A 22,791-nucleotide genomic window follows, 5' to 3' on the forward strand; every position below is an offset into this window, starting at 1 on the left:
TTTGTTTTATAGCGCCTCTCATTCCAGTGTAGGGTGTCGAAGCACTTTACATCAGGCACTAACACAGACAATGAATCATACATGTGTAAATCAGTGCATAGAAAATGTTACATAAGACAAAGGGGACCGACCACAAGGTGTAGGATTCACGTCACCCGTACTGGTAAATTGATACTTGCATAGCGCACTACTCACCCGCAAGGGTCTCATGGCGCTGGTACGAATACCGCTGTGGAACCCATCCTGGCTTTCCCTGTGAGGCGTCCACTCCTGGGCAACCCCAGGGTGGAGGCCAGGCCTCCTTAGCGTTGTGGGGGCCGTTGTGGAGATTAAGCAAGCTATTGCCCAGAGTTGCAGAGTGGGACTCCATGATTGGAATACGCACCGAGGCGAGAATTATCAGGTCCGTGGAATTTTTGAGCCCAAGACCCGCGGCATCATTTAAGAGTGCTGGGTCTGGAGAAGCTCAAATTCGGGATTCAGAACATAACACTGTGGTTTATTTATTTATTTTGAAAGTTTTATATAGCGCGAACAAGATCTTTGCAGAGATCAGAGCGCTTTACATAGAATGGGTACATGAGGGAGCATAGTCAGACAGATAAAATCAATAGATCAAACAGTACTAATAGGTGGCTGCAAAGCCAATCATGTGAGTAATAAGACAACTAATACAAATAATCAGAGGGGTCAAACATGTAGTATAGATTGTGGTTAGGTTTAACTTTTTTTTTATATTCAAGTCATTTTTATTGAGAAAACACAAGGGATAACTTTAATGATAAGAAATGATTCCTACCCTCAGAAAGCTTTTTTATCAACATCAGGATAACGAAAGACTGGGAATGAACCATAACTTTGTAACCTGTACCATGCAGCTCTTTGATGTCAGTTCATAGCTCACTGTGCTAGATCGCGTATGTAACTTATGAACTGCGCAGAAACAAAAGAATCGCAGTGACGAAAGCAGTAACCCACTGAGATCTGCACATAAAATGCTAATCTTTGATATGCATGGTACACATTCTTTGCAGCAGGCATGTTAACCCTCTGTGCTACCTCAGATGATTTAAAACTCCCATCTCACTCCAGCAGGGACATTAGTCAGCAGACGCTGGTGAACCCCATCTCAATATAAGTGAGGCCGCTTTTATTGTTGCCTGAAAACTGCTGGATATACAAGGAACTTTGTAGTGCCAGACCCCAGTGACAAAACCACCCCACCCCTACCTTTCCACCCTCCAAGGAAAACGCCTGATGGCCGGTCCAGACAGTCCGGCCTTGCTACCACCCTCCAATGGCGCCCCTCATCTTCACATAGATCCTCTATCATGAGTATTTAATTTCTCTTATAGTGCTACTTATCCCAAGTATATAGGACAGGGTGACGGAGTGCGTTACATCACACACACATTATATAGAGACAATGACTCATAAATGTGAAAGTCAATGTATAGTGTGGAGTGGTGTGGCTCACTGGTTAGAGGCGGCAGACCCGTAAGCAGAGGACGGCCCGGCACCAGGGTTCGATTCCCGACGCGGCAGGGTCGTGGACCAGGGTCAGCGGGCTCAATAATTCTCGCCTCGGTGCCTACTCCAGTCAGGGACCACACTCGGCAACTCTGGGCATTAGCTTGCCTTATCTTCACAACGGCCCCCCCAGACCGCCAGGGATGCTTGGTCGCACCTTAGAGATACCCATTAGGGACCATCTCTCAGGGTGAGCCAGGACGGGTTCCCCAGCGGTCGAAGCGCGGAGATACTCCTCCGGGAGTCGATTCCTAGCGCTATATAAACCTGCAATTAAATTAAATATAGGAAATGTTACTGAAAATAATGGGGGCTACAAGGTGTAATCATCCATCATTCAGTCTTTCACCATTCATTCTGTCCTTCCATCTGTGAGCACCATTCATATCAAACATATTCAACCATTTGCAAACCTATCCACCATATATCCTTCCATCCACATTTCACTCATTCAACCATTATCCATCCATCCATACGCTCAGCCATCCTTTCACTTACTCATCCTCCACCCAATCACCCTTTCAGTCATCCATCCATCCTCCTTTTCTCTCTCCATCCCCCTTTTACTTAGCCGTCCATCCTTCCGCACATCTACTCATCCACTCATGAATCCATCCGTTGACCCTATCACGTATCTATCCTTCCATCCTTTCTCTCATCCATCCACCCTTTCACTCCTTCACTCGTCTATCCATCCTTTTGTCCATCTACCCTCCCTTTCACACATCCATCCCTTCATTCACCCTTTCACTTATCAATACATCATTCCATCTTTTCACTCATCCATTCGCCCATCATCCACCCTTTCCACATTCATCCACCCTTTTACCCATCCATTCACCATTCTACCCATAAATCTATTTACTTATGCTTTCTCTCATCCATTCCTTCACTCACTCATCCATCCGTCCTTTCTCTCATTATCCATCCATTCATTCACCCTTTCAGTTATCAATTCATTAATCCACCCATCCATCATTTCAGTCATCCATCCACCCTTTACCCATCTATCCACCCATCCATCCATACATCCATTTATTAACCTTTTCTCTCATCCATCCATCTTTCCACTCACTCATCCATCAATCCATCCATTCACCCTTTCACTCACCCATTCATCCTTTCACTGATCATCCAGCCATCCCTTCACTTACGCACTCACCCACCTTTTCACATTAATTATGAGCTGAGCCTTTGTCTGCAGAGTTGCAGAGAGAAGAGGCCCATCAGAACTTCACCCCCTGTTGCTCCCAAAGCAAGGGGTGGCCTGGTGTGGTGGTGGGTTTACAATGCCTTGTACTGTACGACCAGCGCCAAGACGCCCTGAGGCATTCAAGCGCCGTCTAAAATGTATTTTCATATCATTTCACAGAGGAAATCTAAAAACGTGGAGGTCACAAGTCCTGCGTGATGCCCGGTGCCAAGCCAGAGGTGACTGTCTGTAGGTGCTGTTTCCAGGGCTTCGGGTGGGTTGAAAAAACGTAGGGGTCTCTCCAACGGGCGTGTCCTTTGTAATTAAGGGCGTGGCTTGCAACACAAGCTAAAAATCTGTGCTCAGCATAGTGTGCTGCCCGACTGGTTTTCTGCTACTTCTGTTACTGCATCTAGATATATAATGCATCACGCAGGGCTTTAAGTGGGATGAAAAAACTGCGGGGTCTATCAAAGGGGCGTGGCCAGTGTAATTAGGGGCGTGGCTTTAAATCACTTTCTCAAAAAATCTGTGCTTAGCATAGTGTGACACCCGACTTGTATTTTGCTGTTTTTGTCATTGCATCCAGATATTTGATATAAGTAACATCAAACCTACATTAAGAAAGGGATATTGGCTTAGTCAATGGTTATTACTTGCAGAAGATAAATAAGCTGCAACTATGACTTGTATATAATATTGACAAAGCTTCCAATTATATCCTTGGTGACCCTACCACTATGTTGATGCTCCTGAGTGTCAGAAAGAGAAGGGAAATCCAGAAAGAAAATGACAAAGGATTTCCCTTCCCCCACAACGCTCCCCTGGCATGACGTCATGCTGTAACTTCTCTACTACTGAGAAGTGAGCTGTGTGAGCAAAGCACATCCATGTGCCTGGTGCTGTCTCGAAACGGGTCTCTATCAGGCTTTGTTTTGCGCCATGGCACTTTTGTCCGGACTGCAGTGACAGCAAACAGCTGTCAGTGACAGCAAACAGCTGTCACTGCAGTCTGGTTAAAAAACGGACTGCCTGTGTCGGGGCTCAAAACGGAGCCCGAAAGAGACCCGTTTCGAAGCCCCCTGAAAAAAACTGCCGGTGCTCAGACCCCTTGAGACCCGGCCCACTTAAAGCCCTGGCATCACGCCTACAACAAGCCAGGACTATTGGCTTTGTCAATGGTTGTTAGTTGCATAAAATAAAAAAACAGCAAATATGGCTTTGATGTATTTAATATTGAAAATGTGTCAGTTCTAAAATGATGAGACTGTGAAAGAACTCTAACCCCTTCTTTTTTACTCTTTTCACCGCCTGTTATTCATGAACTCGGTTCTTTGGTCGCCGCACGGGCGTTTTGTACATTTCTAACATCTGGCGATGGTATGCTGCAACATTTTTCTTTATGCACTATGAGAACCATTTTTTTACTGGATAAACACAGAATGTCCTGCCCTAGACCGAGGCTAGGGGGGGGGGGGGGGGGGCACATGCTTTAAGAGCCCAGACTGACCCATTGTCAGTCTGTAAGTGACACTCACCAGCCACAGACAGAATGACAGGGGGGGGCGGGGCTGCTCTTGTGCTCCGAGGGGGGGTGTAAAGCGCCCCCATCAGGGAGCTGAGGCCTCTCTGGGGGAACAGAGCTGCCCCCCAGTGCCCAAAATTACAGACAAACGGACTCATCACGGACAACGGACGTGAGATCCAAATCACGGAGTGTTCTGGGCTGCCTCCCCCCCCCTGGCAGGGCCCTTTAAGAAGGGTGACCGGATCTGGAGAACTAAAAAAACCGGGATATTTTGGAAAAAGAGAAGAAGGACTACACATATTCATCCACGGATTGACGCAGAATGACAGCTCTCATCAACATAGCATCACAGAGGAGACATTAAGAACATAAATAAAACGTATTTTTTACAAGCAGCAACTTCATGCCTATTAATTAATGTGCTTCCTTATAACAGCATCTAACTAGCACAGCTTTGGAACACCCAAAAAAGTGTCTCTCAGTGTTTTCAGTCGACCCCCTCTAAAAACCGGGACATGAGCCAAAATCCGAGACTGTCCGGGCAAATCCGGGACGCCTGGTCGCCCTACCTTGAACCGCTCTACGAAGGATCTTTAAACGCTAATCCGATCAGCTTTTGACCAATAGTAGCGCTGCGATGCGCCTGCTTAAATGCCCCACTGACGTTCACAACACAGTGTCTGGAATCCAGGCAGCCCATTGCCGGGGGGAAGGGGGCCGGGGTAATGAGCCTGAGAGATTCCGTCTCCTCTACAGCTCCACCCCCCCCCCCCCACCGCCCCCAACCCCAACCCCTGTGGACCACAGACTCCGTGTTCGTTTTCAGACCCGGGTCTCGGGGGACGGTACGGTGTCCCGCCAGTGTTTTTAAAACGGGGACTCCGTTCCCTTTAGCCCAAACCAGAGATGTGTGACCCTGTACCCCGCACAGTCGCTGCTTGCACTGTAAACTAACCTGAGTTAGGAAGGTGTGTGCCCCCCAGCCCTCTGGCAGCACCCCTTTATTTGTGGGGGTGCTCTGGATTTGAATCTCTCAGCAGAGAGCTGACACGATTAAACCCTCTATTGTTGAACCGTCAGTAAACACCAGGCACGCTGTGCTCTGTAGACAAGGACACACACAAACCTTGACAACAAGTTTACGAACCCACACAGAACATTGGGTTTATTCACTGAAGGCAGTATATGCGTGCAGGACGTCACAAGTTCCACGTGTCAGTGTGTGATATATTGTCACTTTCAGCCACTTCCGAGCCTAGACCTTCGATACGTGGAAATACACGTCATTTATAAAAGATAAAATGATCGTTTGATATTTCTTTGTGGTTATGGTAATTTAAGGCGCCTATCATATTCCCTTTCCCTTTTAAGTAAAGATTATTATACGGGCATGACGTCACCACTCGTGACGCCACTTCCCGTGTCGTCATTGGGGATTGGGCGTGATCATTAGCGCCCTATTTTATAGACATTCACTTCTCTACCACCCACCCCCTCTTCTGAGCCCCTATCCACCCGTGGATGTTTACCTAGTTTTTAAAATGTGTATTTTATGTATAAAGTTTACCGCAGCCTTTCTCTTCCTTATCTCTTCTCCCACCTTCACGTCCCTTCTTTTCCTTAGTGCCCCCGGTCCTTTCATAATGCCCCCCCCCCCCGCCCACTCATCCAAAAAGAGAGGTAACAAGAGAATCCACCCCACGTGGGGGTCTGAGCCGCCTCCTCACCTCTGCACCAAGGGCTCCAGAGGGTATCACCGCGACCCCCTCCTTCAGAGGCATCAACACGCACCGACCCCTCCCCGTGCCGGCGCACCGCTGACTCCCCTCTGCTCCTGGGCAGCTGGGCGCCCTCGCCTCGTCTTCTGCTGTTGAGCATCAACCACGTGTCTGCAGCAGCTCAGCCTTATCAGCCTCCAGCAGCCTTCGACCCCCGCCCCCTCTGAACCACAACAACACCCCGAAGCCCCCGGACCCCGCCTCCCTGGGGTCTGGCACTAGTCTACGCTCACTCAGCCGGCACCCCCTGACGAGGCAACGAGGGGGCTGAGGTCCGAGGCGCGGCAACATTTGGATTTATTTTATTTGATGCGTTTTTATCTAGCGCGGACTTTACCCGAAGGTGTCTGAGCGCTTCACACAAGGAACAGAACCGATACATGAGGAGAACATTACAAGTGGACAAATTACAAAAGCAGACGCTAAGTTACATGAGGCAAAAGTGACAATAGTGAGCAACCAAAATACAAGAGGTAGCAATCGGTGCATTACAGGAGGAAAAAGTGACGTGTGCAGGTTACAAAAGCGCACAAAATACAAGTAGAGGTATAATACTGCAATAAATGGAGGACACTCAAACCACAGGAACACACCGGAAAGGCACTTCCATAGTCATGGACAATAGAATTTTCAATAATGGGAGGTCTTCCTTCAGGTGATAGAAAGGGCGAGAATTAGATTCGGAAGTGTCTTTAAAGGAGGAGAACTTTGAGGTCCGTTTTGAAGGATCCATTTATATTTATTTTTAGATCTGACATGAAATCTGTGCATCTCAGCAGCAGGTGCGATAACACACTGGGCTACCAGCTCCTGGAGGCTACACCCGGATCTGCCGGTCATTACACCCGCAGCTGAGCTCAGTGGGAACCGGAACATCGGCCTGATGACCGTGTAACGAGTTGTTTCCTCCTGCCTGGCTCTGGGGTGGAGGACACACCAGCCCTGGTGCCCCCCATCCCCCGGGGCAGGGCTGCGCGTGGTCCAGGATGGTCCTGAACCAAACCAAACTCTCCAGCATGGGCTCAGGAAGAGGGGGGCCGGGGCCTGGCTTCAGGGGCTGTTTGGGGTGCGTGGCCTCCCCCAAATAAATGCATTCTTGGCTTTGGGTCTCGGGTCTGAGTCGGTCTGTTTTGTCTCTGTGGGGTTTCCTTCTCATCCTGTTTTCACACGAAGTTTTAACTCGTCCATTTTTTTGGCAAATTAATTTATATATATTTAGGCCTGGATTTATAAAGATGCTAAGTCTTTTTTGGCCTTAACAAAACCAAGCAAACGTCCATTTGTGTGTCTTTGTAAAGCTAGGCAGCACATTTCAATTTCAACCATATTTCAATTCATACATTTTTGTTTTGGAATTCTATCGAAGTCTACTTAAATAAGTACAAATAACATATTCCACAGAAATCTTTATTACAAACAACCATAAAATAAATATACACAAACTTCAACAAAATAGCAAATATTCTTTGGAGTTCATAACATAAAAGTGTATGGATAAAATATACATTAACAAACCCAAGTACAATCGCAACATAGATAATAATAATAATATATATATGCGTGCCCAAATTCACCTATGCCTGCAGACACTAAGATTTAACTTTTTGTTTCCCCCATCACGCTACACCAGGCACACAGGATTCTGGGAGTTGGAGTTCCATACTGAACCCAACCCAGCAGATGATCACATGAGCGGGGGCGGAGCCAGAAGTGAACTTTATTAAGATTGACGACTCTCAATCGGGGCACAACGGACATGAGGCACAGCGGCTAGGGGCGTCTGAGGAAGGATTTCAATCCGAAATGCATTATGCCCGGCTGTAAGGAACTTCAATAAAGAACCCCACCTGTATTTCCCTGCCTGGGATTCTTTCCTTTCATTTTGTTGGAGGGTGTTCGTGGATATATATATATATATGCACTCGCGGGCGGGTGCTGTTTCGTCACAGGGGTGTACCCGCATTTGTAAATGCCAGCTCACCAATAATCAAGGGAAGGCACTCGCGGGGTTGAGTTCATATATTTTATTTTTAACTCTACAGAAACAGACGCGTTTCGGCAGTCACCGTTCTCAATGTCATGATCAGGCGCGCCAGAAACGAACAATACTTATCATGTATGTATGTAGAAAAATAGAAATATTGATGTACATAAGCAACGTTCATTTCCCTTTTCCCACTCCTCTCCCTGCGCGTACCCTGAATACCGTAAAGCATTTAACTACATCCTACTGCCAGCAAAGGCCTGTACCCATGTATACATGACAGCCATTTTAGGCACCCTGGCCCTTTTTGCCCGCCTAAGATTAGAATCACCGGCTCCCCTTCTGCATGTACACGACCCTGCCCTGAAAGGCAGCCCCCTTTTTGCTCGACCCACGCAAACCCCCCCGTTCCCTCTTGAAGAGGCATCCTTCGCCCTAGCAGGCATAGCCCTCCCCCAGCTGCACCTGACTGCCCCCGCTCTCATATACGGGTCATAAGATCTCTCTCGCTCTCTGTGTGACTCTGTCCTTGTGTCCACCCTGGCTACCCCTCCCTTCTCCTCACGTAGGCAAGTCATAAACCTTCTTCTTCTGCAAGACCCTGTCCTTGAGAATCACGGCCGCGCCTGACCAACCCCTCCTTCCCTTCCATGAATGCCCCTCTGTTGACAAGCCTTCCCTCCGCACTCGATTGTCCACGCGGCATTAATACCACTCCTTTGATGACCCTTTCCCCCGAGTCCGGCTGACCACACATGTCCGAGGCCATCGCCTGAGCCAGGAGATACCATTTACTGCCCTTATTGTATGAAGTCACTCCTCTTCAAAGGATCCTCTATTGGTCTTAGCCACCCCACCCCTTGGGCTATGATCAGGCGTACACATCCTACAAAACACTCAGTTGCGTGATTGCCCTCCCCTCTTATCAGCAGGTCAAGGGTCCCCATTGTGAATGTATATGGGTAGGATCACCACGAGGATTATAGGATCACCACGAGGATTATAGGGATGTCTTTCCTTTGGCGTCACACCGTCCTGATTGTGTTATCATGTGTTCTGTAGAGTATAAAAAGCCAGAGTCTCAGCTCACTTGTTAGAGCACCTCCCGAAAGACACTGTGTTTCGTGTCCGAAATGACATGCTCTCCTCATGAGAAATAAACTCTGCTCTTGATTCCTGCTTCCAGCGCCCGTCTCTTTATTTTGGTAACTGATCAATATGGGAGCTAAGAGGCGGTTTGCGCCAGCGGCCTGGGCATCGATAGGATTATGGGCTCGTTTTCCACAATTGGCGTCCCAACGCGGGGTCCATCAGTGACATGGGGTTCGGTAAGAGAGATCCAGACGAAGAAGTGAACATCTAAATGATCGGGGCATGCCTGCCTTGAGAGGGCCCTCGCCCGGCGGCCGATCGACAGAGCTTCACCAATTCTGAACGGACCTCTCTTGCAGTGACCTATTGTCCTGACTGGAATCCCACAGGAATGCTACATGGAGTAAGAGAACGAATGGGCGCTGGAGGAGGAAGTCGAAGAACTATCCGTATGGTCCGGTCCGGGTAAGATTAAGTAGGGCGTTCCTACGCCTGATTGGTAGGGTGGTTCTATCCACCCAATTGTTGATTGATTGTATTGAAAATCGGTATTTGTATACCGAAATTGCTGATTGTTGATTGTTTGTATTGAAAATCGGTATTTGTATACCGAAATTATTGGTATTGGTTCATTTAGCTTTGAGGGCTACTTGACATATTGGTTCTCTTCTGAGAACGAGACATTCTCTGTTTTCAAACAGCGGCGAATAGGAACGTCGTCCCTCTTTGCAGATAGAGAAGGGTAGGTAATATAGACTTTTGTCCCCGGTATTAATTCGTTATGCCTACTTTTCTCCCCACTGAATTGTTTGAAGTCGATTGATAACCGATTGTTGTTCTTTAAGAATTGTTGAAGTCGATTAATAATCGATGTTGTTCTTTGAGAATTGTTTGAAGTCGGTTGATAGTCGATGGTTGTTCTTTGAGATCTTCCCTGTCTACAAACTGAGACGAGTAGAAATATTCTGTCTTCCTTTTTGGATAGCGAAGGGCAGGCAATGCAGACATTTGTCCCCGTTGTAATCCGTCATGCCTGTTTTTCTCCCCACTGATTGATTGAAAACCTGGACATTATTGTTCCAGGAATTGTTTCGTTTGAGGTATTTTCTGCCTGCAAACAACGTGGAATAGAAATATTCTATCTAGTCTTTGCAAGTAGTAAAGGGTAGGTTATGCCCCTTTGTGAATTCGTCAGTCCTACCCACTCCCCACTGTTTGGGGGGTAGCTCGCATGGTCCGCCCAGGAGACTACCCTTATGGAGGACATATACTCCCCGCTTATGGGCCATTTAGTGGAGGTAGACCATCTGGTCCGTCCAGGAGGCTACCCTAGTAGATGGAAGTACATCACTCGGTCTGTCCAGGATGATACCCTAATGAAGGAATATATGTTCCCCTTTTGATCGATAATCTCGTTCCACCCCGGACCATTTATTGGAGGGAACTCGTCTGGTCCGCCCAGAAGTACCCCCTAGTGAAAAGGACACGTAAAAATATGAAGTGATCACCGTTCCCTACTAACAGAAAGCCTTAGCTCGAAACACGCTAAGGAAGAGAAAGAAAACTAAAAAGAAATCAGGCTAAGTCAGTAACCCCCTGATGAGCTTTTGACTTCACTAAAAATAAGAAACATTAGAAATAGTTCGTAACAAGAAATATAAAATGGCGAAAAGTTTGACAGCAAAAATAGCCACGAGGTAGCTAGGCTTCACTGCCTGTTCCTGCTCCCAACATGCCTGCCTCATTGCCCGCCACGCCCAAATAACGGTCACATGAAATAGAAACAATCAAATAGGTACCTACCCTCATTCCGGAAGCTCCCAAAGTGCAACAGGTCCGCGGTTACGCCCATCCGGAAGGCGAGGCCTCGAGGCACGAGGGGCCCGCCTGACCACGGTCGGGAGGAGATGATGTTGGGCAGGCGGTCCAAAGAATGGCAGAGTCCTCTCCTTCTCTCCTCTTCCGCTGCCCTGCAGGCCACGGGGGGGGGGGGGGGGCTGTCTTGCCTCAGCCACCGACCACCCCCCCCCTTTCTGTCTCTCGCCTGGTCCGACCCACGAAGAAGGCAGAAGCCGAAGGCGAGAATGGCGGCGAATCAAGTAGTCCCGCCACATGTCAAATTCCCTAGATAGTTACAGGTAGTGCTGCCACATGTCGACGTCTGGACAGTTGCAGATAGTCCCGCCACATGTCAAGGGAAAGGGGGGGCTGTCTTGCCTCAGCCGCCGACCACCCCCCCCATCTTCAATAGCCAGCACGGCCAATATCGAGACGACGGAGCCGAGTAACGGCGCGGGGTCGCTGGAAGGGGGAGGTGACGCGAACGAGCCTCCCCCACCTCCCTCCAGGTGGAGGCTTCCAGCGACACCCCAATGCTCTTACTTAAAGAGGGTCAACATCATAAAGCGGTCCTCTGCCCAGGACGGGCACACGTTCCATGCCTTCTCCCCTCAACCTTGAAGATTCTATAAGAGCCAGGGGGCCCCGACCCCTCCGCATGGGTGCCCCCGCCCCCTTCACTGGGAACCACGACACCGGTGCAACTCCTGCCGGCACCAGCCTCGGATTGGAAATGACTAAAAAGAAGCCACGGCACGGACTTGTTCAGTTCCGGAGGAACGCCAGGATGACCCGGTAGGAAAATTGTTGCCGCCCTTCCCACTCTTTGACTCATGGTCCATATTTGCTAAACTGTTAACCACATAGCACAAAACTTTTTGAACTACCAACGGAAAGTTCTGGGCCAACCACGCGAGACTAGAGACTTTCTGACTGTGCTGGAACTTGCCTGACCCCACCTAAAATGGCGCCGCCGAAAAATGAAACGTATTTGAATAAACTTTGTTGCACCCAGGTTGCGCAGCTTGTCGTCCCGAGATCTATGTGCAGTTTTTGGACAATGAAAGTAGATATGAAGGGCGTTGAGTATGTGCTTGGATAATGAATTGACTTGGGGTGGGTACTGATTATGATTTGGAAAATGAATTGGTGTAACTTAGATAACGAATGAGTATTGGATAAATGAATTTTTGAATTAATTGAAAATGAATTCTTGACATGCATCATGTTTGCTCTGTAAGGAAATTTTAATACGATTTTATTTGCACTGCTGCACCTTATGCAATGAACTGCCACCAATTTCGTTTATTAAAAGTATTTTTAAGAAGAAAGCATGGTCGTTGCAGTTGCATTAATGAGTTTTGGATGCCTTACTACTGTGAGCGAAGAGTAAGTATGATGAAGGATGTAGATCAAAAGGGATCAGATATTTAGCAGCTACCTTATGTGCCACAAACAGCCGGAAAAGTGTTTCAGATAACCCTTTAAATGACACCACAGAAAATGCAACCTGACCGGCACCCTTGCACCCGATAAAGACGGTTACGACCAAGTAGCTCATGTAGATACTCAGATCGTCAATGATTATCTATATGACACCACTGGTCCCTCTGGGCTGAAATGCCGAGATGGCAAGGGAATGCAGTACGAGGAGATAGAGCGAGTATATGGTAGGTAGAAACATTTTCGAACTACTGCATGATGATGTGCTTTGAATGCTGCCCCCCCCCCTACCCCTTCTTTTCCTCCCTTCTGCAGGTCACGTCAGAACGTCGACTGAAGTATGGAAGAGCGACGGTCAGACCACCGACGAAAAAGGGGAAAGGGGAAATATGTGTTTAGTCGTTATAACAGATAAGCTTTTTTAAAGACGTAGGCTTAACATGACTGTTCCTCCTTAGGACATAGCGACTGAGAGGATGGACTGACATAGAAACTGGACAGGTACTGAATGACGAAAAATTGACTAGAAATGACGTGTTAAATAATGTAACTGGACGTTTGACTAGGTAGGGAAAGGACAAAGAAAAATTATACAGGTAAGGGTTGCCACGGCACCACCCGTCTAGGAAGTTAGAAATATTGCTGATGTTCAAAATGCACTACCCCCTTTTCTCACACTCTTATAGATATAGCCAAGCTGTCCGACTGTTCTCCCGATCAATACTTGCCGTTGCCTCAGCCTGGAGAACTTCCCACCACAGGAGGGAACAGAAAAATGGCTTAAGATCCAACCATGGGTAACTAGCACGACCAGGTTAATTACTGATCGACCAGCCGAGGTGTGAGTATTGGTAATTGGGAACGCTCGCAGGCGTGACAAGCGAGAAGGGAAAGGGGGGAAGGGTAGAAAGAGCAAGCACATAGATAAAACAGGATAGTAAAGATACGTAGGATATACATATAAAAACAGATGTTGTAGGCTAACAATTGTTTTCTGTCTTGTCGTGAATGTCTTGTATATGTGTAATACATGTGCCGTCTTCCCTGTCTGAGTTTGTGTGTGTATAAATGTACGAATTTATGTCTTCCCTCTGTCTGTATCTGTGCGTTACCTGACCTTTGCTGTTCCGTGTTGTGAGCGCACTAAATGACCTATTTTTGTACACGTCTCTCTCTCTCTCTCTCTCTCTCCCTCTCTCTCTCTCTCCCTACATGTCATACGTGTACCGAATGGCTCGTTTAGATTGCGGACGACTCTCACTCTCTATGAGAGTCTGCCTATTCTCTCTCCTTCATTGGTAAAATTGTGCCCCACCGGCACCAGTCTGATTTGATACATATTGAACGCAAAGGTGTTCAGCGAAATTGACCGAAACTAAATTGATTGTATCTCGCCATGTTACTGCCTCTCCTTTCTGCAAAAATGAATGAACTTGAATTGGCTGAAAAGGAAAGGACAGGTAAGACGACTAAAAGTCCCCCAAATCTGGCCATTTATAGGGGAACTGTATGTCAATGGCACCTTATGTCTGTTCTTCAGAGACAAACGCCAACGTCCAGATTGAACTCCCAACGCCCGGATTGCCCCACCCCCTTTTGCACCCAAGCGCAAGCGCCCGAAGCATCCCCGCCCCATTTTTTGATAAACCCCAATTGCTGTCCCGAATATGAACTTGATGCACATGAGTAGCTGTTGACCATCGAGAATACCCTGTTTTGCCTGACTCTCGATAATGACACCCCCGCCCTGTTCGAAAAGGTTAGCCAGTCCTGATGGGAAATGTTCTGTAAAATGCTGAATATGATGTAATGCACAGTTGATGGGAACCTCACTTGATTTATAAATAAGACGATGAATAGACCTGCCATGAACCCAGTAGGAATACTGACACGTGCACTGCTTGGCAATGGACCTCTGACTGTGACCAATGAACGTATCTCCCAAATGCGTAGAATTAAGGGAGGAATTCACATGCATAGATATCTTCTTTTGCCATTTCACTGAAACCTTGTCTTGTACCTATTCAAAGATTCGCGATCACCGAAGGAGATGGGTCAGAAGTGACGTACAGCCTGGCCGCGGATCTTGGGACTCGTGTGACCTCGACCAAAGGTGGAGCCGCAGAGCAACAGGATACGGGACGAGACCGCAACTTCAACGTGGAAAATGAAAAACGGCGAGCCACCTCGAAGCCACTCGCCTGCTAAACCCACGTGTGCCTGGAGTCTCCGTCCCCCTTCCTTGAGCCCGATGGATGGGCCTGCCTGCTTGTTATCCTTTGCTCCCTTGGTCCCTTTTGCGTGTCCCAGGAACTCTGACCCAACTCCACCCTCTCCCCTATCGACTATTTGAACCACACTCACCCTCTTTTCCACGTGACTTTTTGCCAAAGGAAAAAACAGCATTCCACTGGGAATAGGGTGCTGCCATAGAACTATGGGTGCCGAGCATAAGGCGCCACCAACCGGATTGTTTAGGAAACAGGACTGTGGTCTAACAGCAGAGGACTGACCGCACCCTGCAACGCGAAAGGATAGAACAGAGCTGGACCTATAGCTCCACCGCCGGTGCTCAACAGCGCCAACGAAAGTACTCGGACTAGAGCCTACCAGTGATGGCTCACTGACAAAAAGACACTGGGACGAAGAAATATTGTATATTGAACTGAATTCCGCTCTCAACTACCTGGTCAAAACTGTTCATTGGTTACATTTTTAGTCAGAAACATTTATGCTATGTAGTGCTTTGAAATGATAGGAACTCGACAAATGCAATCTCCTATGTGCCGTATTCTGCCAAACACATCAACTGTCCATGATTATAACCCGTACTGGGCATCCCCAAGGTGAAAGCCAGGCATCCCGCCGCAGGGGGGCCGAAGTGGAGATTAAGCAAGCTATTGCCCAGAGTTGCAGAGTGTGAACCCATCATTCGAGTGGGCACCGGAGTGAGAATTATCGAGTCCGTGGACACTTGGGCTCGGACCCTGCCGCGTCGGGAATTGAACCCGGGACTGACCTCTAATCCAGGATATGCCTCCTCTAACCAGTGAGCCACACTTCTCCACTTCTCATGAAAATTATGTGAACATAATCAAAAGACACGTTAACACATACCATATCACATACAGGCCCATATGGGTGTGACACTTCGCATTTGGTGAAGACGTATTAGCACTTCCATTTCTTTGTGTAAAATGTGGAATATGTATATAACTAACTGCAACATTACACATTCAATACTGGATGTAGATGCATATGATATCAGATGTTTATGCTGTATATACATGAATGTTTTTAACCTGCGGTTTTATAAAGGCACATTGATGTGATAATAATGTTTCTATCAGGATTGGAAAGAGTTGACACCATGCCAAGATGGCGATGATATATACCATGGTATTTGTTAACGAGTCCTTTGTTTATGTTCAGGTAATTTTCATGATATAGGACATAAGGCTAAACAGGAGGAATTAAAAGAACACATGCAAAAACATCTAAGAAGCTACAAAAAAAAATTAAACAGAGGAAACAAGACTAATTTGAAAGAGACGCGAAGGACTATGCACTAGGCAGGGTGTTGACTTTTGCCAAAAAATTTGATGCACCAAGAAGAGAATTACAAACTAAGAAAGGGCTTACCAACATAGAGCACAGAGAGACATCGGAATCAGACGTAAATGACAACAAACAGTCAGGGGAGGAGAGTTGCATTTTACGGACGCAACCAGCAAACAAGACCCGTTTCACAAGGTGTTCAGCCTCATACACCAATCATGGCTCAGAGGAGGCAGGGGGAAACCGCTGGAGCAAAGAAATGCAGACAAACAAGTATAGAGGGCTGGTGGTGCAAGAAGCAACACGTCTCCCCCAGTCACTAGGAGCAAGAAGACAAACATATGGAGATAGCCAAGGGCGATTTGACAATCGTGAACATGACCCCCAGGGTGCGATCAGACACTGAGGAGTCGGTGTTGAAACTTGGTCTTACTTTTTGCCCTCAGAAAAAACTGGAATACACCTAAACAAGGTTTGACCTGTTTATATTTACACGTAAATTGAAACTTCATAAATGCTTTAAACTAAAACCATCAATGAATAGATCAAAGAAAACAGGAAGCAAACCCCTGGTAACTGACATCTTGACGCGGAAAGACCTGGCAACCCTAGAAAACGTACGGATTGATGAAATGAGAACATCCGAGACTCCCTTGGATGTGATTCGACGGATAGAACAAGCAGGAATTGAAAAAAGGAGCAGTAATAGTCCTTTTAAGCCTGTTTCTCAATTCCTACCCCAAATGCCTGGAGATGCTATAAATGTATTCGCAGAAGCTGTAAACAAAGGTCTTATACGTCTAGGGGAAAAACACAGAGAACCAAGATGAACTTCACTAAATATCAACAACAAGCGTTGTACAACTTAAGTAAGGATAAATCGATTGTATACAAACCATCAGACAAGGGTGGGAACATTGTGTTACAAACATGCAGACAATACAGTATGGAAGCATTGCGACAATTATCGGATGCAAACTTATCAGAAAGTGAACAAGAAAGAATACAACCAGAGCATCTCAGAATATCATCAATTGATCTGCAAATGGTACGAGAGGATTATGCTGGAGATGGATGAATATCTGTTACTACCGTGTTTGAATGTGATCACACCAGCCTTTTATCATCTACCAAAGATTCATAAGGACGATAAGCAACCTCCGGGATATCCTATGGTCACGTCATAGGGAAGTTTGACTGAACATTTATCCATCTATATAGATTACTTTTTATCTAAATTTGTGACTAGTTTGCCCTCATATATTAGGGACACGAAAGACCTTTTGCAACGTATGAAGGAGGTCACGTGGAAAAGAGGCTTCCAAATGTTGGTCTTGGGCATTTCCAGCGTGTACACATGTAATGCGTATAAGGATGGCCTGAAAGCAGTAGAATTCTTCCTGAAAAACTGTCCTTTAAAGTTTTTGGAACACAATATGCAATGCTGTTGGAGTTAATAGCGTTTTGTCTCAACAACAATATATTTCTCTTTCACGAGCAATGTTACAGGCATATCTCGGGCACATCCATGGGCACCTGCTTCGCCCCCAGCTACGTGAATTTATTCGTGGGCTGGTGGGATAAGTAGGTGGCCTGGTCAGATGCCAATGACAGCTGGACAGCCAGGGTGATAGCATGGCACAGATACATAGATGACCTCTTCGTAATTTGGAATGGGCCCCCAGAGACAGCAAAGACATATATAGATATTTTAAATACAAATAAGGTTATCCTAAAATTTACTGGTGAAGTGAGTTCCACATCAGTGAATTTCTTGGATTTGAAGGTATTTGTGTCTGAAGGAAAGCTGTGCACCATGCTATATAGAAAACCCACTGCTGGAAACTCAATATTCCATGCCACCAGTAGCCACCCACATAAACTCATCACCAGTATTCCCTATGGTGACCTCCTGAGAATCAAAAGGAATAACACAAGAGATGATGACTTCCAGGTAGTGAACCAAGAGAACATAGCAAGATTTAGCACACAGGTCTACGGCAGACAGGTGCTGGAACACGCCATGAAAAAGGTCAATTCTATCCCTAGAGAAGAATTACTAAAGGAAACATTGAGGGGAATAGAGAAACAGGGACATTTAGAATGATTACCATCTTCTCAGAGAACGCCAATTAATTAAGGAACATCCTACATAAGCATTGGTGTAGCCTAAAAACGGACCCAGTTATAGGGCCTGATATACCCCGGAGTCTCCTGCTGACCTTCAGGAAAGCCAGATCTTAGAATAATAACTTGGTACGTCGCCATCATGAAAAGGAAAACAAGGGAACATTTAGGGAATTACAAGGCTTCTTTCCATGTGGGAAGTGCAAGGCCTGCCTTAACAGCAACAGAACCTTGTCCTATAAAGTGTCAGGGCTGTAGGAACCAAGACCTATAAACAAGTTCATGACTTGCAGTACACCGCCCCTCTCAGCCTCTTTCTTCTTCTCTTTCCCTCCCTCCGTCTGACGTGCACCTCTTTGGCTCACATTTCTCTCTCTTCTCCTGTTCTCTGATCTCACCTCCATTTGCCTTTTCACTCTTTTCTTTTACTCTCAGCGCCTCGCGCTCTGCACTCACTCCTGCCCCTCTCAGCCTCTTCAGACTATCATGCTATACATACATCAGCCGCACTCCTCTTGCTCAGCCCCTCCCCCATCTACCTCCTGTCTCACTTCTCTCTCTGTCAAAACAAATGGATTCCCTTGAGTTGTGTACAAGAAAAGCTGGGAATTAGCTATAACACAGTAAAATTTACATCACACACGTTAAGAACTTAAACAATATTAAAATTAAGAGTACAAAACAGTTTATTGAAACATTAAAAATAGCATACGGTACACTTCAAAATAATATCCAAAGATAATTAAAAACACATTTATAATTTTGTGACCTGCACAAAAATATACGACAGACAAAACTAAATTGTAAAACGTAGGGCTTGAAAATTACAAAGCGTACATTCACAGTAAAAGTTTCAAGCAACCCTGGTGTTATAACCTCACAATCTTATATACATCGGGGAGGAAAGTATGAATTGTACATGAACTTGCGTCGACGCGTTTCGGTGGATGTGCGTATGATTAGGTTCCACCTTTGTCAAGACTGTTATATTCGTTGTCTGTCATACAGATGGATCTTCATTGATCTCCTAAGATGGATATACATGAAATTAGATATCTAATCTTAAAAACAGGGTAACTCTTTCTAGTAGAATTTTCATACTTTTTCTATCATCTAAACAAACATGCTTGATTTATTTGAAAGCTGAGAGGTTCGCTCTATATCAAAGTTCCCAACCTCCTCTTTGAACATGAATTTTAGAAACTTGGTTAACATTAGATCTCCTATTCTGACTTAATCGCCTGCTGGGTATAATTCAGGGCGGGACCGTGTTTGTCTTAGATACTGTTCCTACTTCGTTAGGGTGGAAATACCGGCAGAATACTAAAAGCTTTTTAGTCAAAAGATAAAGTTGTGTGTGTTCTCGAACCTGGGGCGCTATTCTAGAATATAATCAGCTGTTAAAATTAAAGTTAAAAAGAGAGCTAGTTGAACGCTAGTATGGGGTGAGAGTTGGAATACCTCCTATCTCTGTCTTCTTTCTTATCGCCTGACCAATATATCATACCTGTAGGTTTCCTGTACGTGAACCCTTCTGTAATTTATAGTGGCTGTGGTTTTGGGGATGTGAAGTTTATACCATCTATAAGGGGAGACATATATAACACCTTAGATGAGTTTCGGTTAACGTATATTCTGATTTATCTACTACTCATAGGGTCTTAAAAAATTAGTTTATAGATCCTCAGTCTAAACAAGATTTTTCTTTACTCCTTTTTATCCAAGAGTGAGTTTCTCAGGTCTATTTGATATTCCTGACCAGAAGTGTAACACGACGTTTGTTAATCACAGCGGTCGTATAATCGCATAAAAGTGTCCACCTATTGACGGACTAGAACTATTTCCTCAATCCTCTACGGAATAGGAATCGTACGAATAACCTGCAGGTATGTTTATTTTAAGACCCTATGAGTAGTAGATAAATCAGAATATACGTTAACAGCTGATTATATTCTAGAATAGCGCCCCAGGTTCGAGAACACACACAACTTTATCTTTTGACTAAAAAGCTTTTAGTATTCTGCCGGTATTTCCACCCTAACGAAGTAGGAACAGTATCTAAGACAAACACGGTCCCGCCCTGAATTATACCCAGCAGGCGATTAAGTCAGAATAGGAGATCTAATGTTAACCAAGTTTCTAAAATTCATGTTCAAAGAGGAGGTTGGGAACTTTGATATAGAGCGAACCTCTCAGCTTTCAAATAAATCAAGCATGTTTGTTTAGATGATAGAAAAAGTATGAAAATTCTACTAGAAAGAGTTACCTTGTTTTTAAGATTAGATATCTAATTTCATGTATATCCATCTTAGGAGATCAATGAAGATCCATCTGTATGACAGACAACGAATATAACAGTCTTGACAAAGGTGGAACCTAATCATACGCACATCCACCGAAACGCGTCGACGCAAGTTCATGTACAATTCATACTTTCCTCCCCGATGTATATAAGATTGTGAGGTTATAACACCAGGGTTGCTTGAAACTTTTACTGTGAATGTACGCTTTGTAATTTTCAAGCCCTACGTTTTACAATTTAGTTTTGTCTGTCGTATATTTTTGTGCAGGTCACAAAATTATAAATGTGTTTTTAATTATCTTTGGATATTATTTTGAAGTGTACCGTATGCTATTTTTAATGTTTCAATAAACTGTTTTGTACTCTTAATTTTAATATTGTTTAAGTTCTTAACGTGTGTGATGTAAATTTTACTGTGTTATAGCTAATTCCCAGCTTTTCTTGTACACAACTCAAGGGAATCCATTTGTTTTGACTTAGGTTTAATACCTCAATTCCCTTGTTCTCCTCAAGGGGTTCCTCTCTTTCTTTACATCACTTCTCTCTCTGCCCCCACCTAGGGCGAGCGCATGGATTTTTCCCACCCAGTTGAAGGTACATTTTTCTGCCCCACCCACTGGTGCCCTGATGCTCCCCTGCCCACTTGTTTTAGAAATGTGACGCCCTCGCAGGTTGCAGCCTGCCCCCCCCCCCCTTAGCATCCTCTCCCCCAAAACTGACCCTGCTCACATGTGTCTCACACTGGCCTCTCACACTTTGTATTCATACATTCACTGATGTCCACCCTCTGATACCCTGCGCTGTGTCCTTCTCACTGCCCTCAAGCTCACCACACACACGCACCCCCACGCACATCCCCACACACGCATGCCCACCTCTTCCTGGCAGTGCTCTCACTGCTGCATCTCATTTATTTTAGTCACACCTCCCTTTCACAATCCTCCCAGCCTAGGCTCCACCTTGCACCCTTCCTCCAACGCCCCTTTCTGTCCCAAGCCTTCCTCCCACCCTTCAGTTTTCACCAGCACTCTCCCCTCTCAGAAGGGTGACCAACTGGCAGGGGTGCAAATTCAGGACGGTCATTGTAAAAATTCAGGACAAAGGGTCAAAATTCAGGACTAAAGGTTAAAATTCAGGACAACAATTTGGGATAAAACATACGTTTTACAGACCCATCAGAGGAGGTGGCACAATAATAGAGACGTGAGTAAATAGACAACCAAAATAAGTACAAGTCAAAATAAGTGTACATACGGTTGAGACAACCGTGCACTTCCCAGTCTTTCAGTTTGCGTGCAGCTTTGCAAAGCGACACCAGGCCCTTTCTGCAATCAAGATTTGTGCAAATGTAACAATCAACATTAAATAGTATTTTTCTATTTGTATGTCTAAATCTTAATTTTAAATGTAGAGTGAAAATGCTGCTCCAGTTCCATGACATGAAGTCTTTCGGTGCTCCGTCATGACCACACCCATTTTTATTATGGCCCAGCACAGGAGAGGAATAAGACCAGCAACGATGGTGTTAAGAAGCACTTCGCTGAGTTGCCCATTGTATTCTTTTACCTTGCACCTTATATTTATTAAGGGATAATATTTTCAGGGAGATCAGAAAGTGAACTGAATACTATTTCAAAAGTGGTTATCACTTCTACCCATCACAAATATCCACTGTGACAATGTGGCAAACGACCTATAGATGCAGGGCTTGCAGAAATGAGTGCTCTGCCTGCGACAGCTTTTTTGTTTTTATTTTCTCCAGCATGGCACTAAGACAAAAGCAGAATGCCTTGCCCTGGTCTGATGCAGGAGAAGGCACCCCACGTGCTGTCATCACAATAGGGCCCAGTGTCATTCTATCTGTGATGATCGTCTGCCCTCATAATGACAATGGGCCGGTCCAATGTCTTTGCGATGTCCAGGAGGGGGCGCTGCAGGCAGCCTCAAACTACAGATTAAAATATAAGTGTGAGAGGCCCTAAGTGAAACTTTTAAACTCAGGCCTCTCTCAGGGGAGCAGCATACCTTCCTGACATTTCCCAATTTGATTTTAATATGAGGTCTTTAAGGCATCTGTAATTTAGGTAGCCCAAAGTTGGGTACGCCTTACGGACATCATACTAAAGTAAAGGACGGTCTTTGAAATTTAATGATGGTTGGTCACCCTACACCTCAGGAAAATGCTCCTCACAAACACGCACATTCACCAGTCCCTCTTTCACGTCCTCCCTTTCCTCACACACGCACTTCCTCTCCTCTCGCACACCTAGCCTTCCTTGAATGATATCTCTTGCTCATATTATTCTCTTTCTCAGCTCCCCTTTCTCACAAGCACTTTCACTTTTTCACTCTCTCCCTTGAACAGACGCTGACACTAAAGGATGACTGTGTTGTATTGTTCCCGATCACCAGTCAGAA

General features: G+C 45.7%; 1 protein-coding gene across 11 annotated transcripts in view; it reads right to left on the reverse strand.

Moving 5' to 3' along the window:
- Positions 1 to 22,791, reverse strand: part of SLC43A3 (solute carrier family 43 member 3) — a 468,756-nt gene that overhangs the window by 205,474 nt on the left and 240,491 nt on the right. Inside the window, exon 1 of one of the 11 annotated variants that reach the window (XM_086953353.1) lies at positions 5,978 to 6,327. The exons of 8 other annotated variants lie outside the window; for them this stretch is intronic. The gene's annotated coding sequence lies outside the window, so the exon portion shown is untranslated. Of the gene's footprint in view, positions 1 to 4,819; positions 4,916 to 5,977; positions 6,328 to 22,791 lie in introns of those variants that run through there. 2 more of the 11 variants (XM_086953359.1, XM_086953358.1) reach the window with 2 other exon arrangements.

The sequence above is a fragment of the Lissotriton vulgaris genome, chromosome 1_2, assembly GCF_964263255.1.
Source record: "Lissotriton vulgaris chromosome 1_2, aLisVul1.2, whole genome shotgun sequence".
In the NCBI taxonomy this organism is placed as follows: Eukaryota; Metazoa; Chordata; class Amphibia; order Caudata; family Salamandridae; genus Lissotriton; species Lissotriton vulgaris.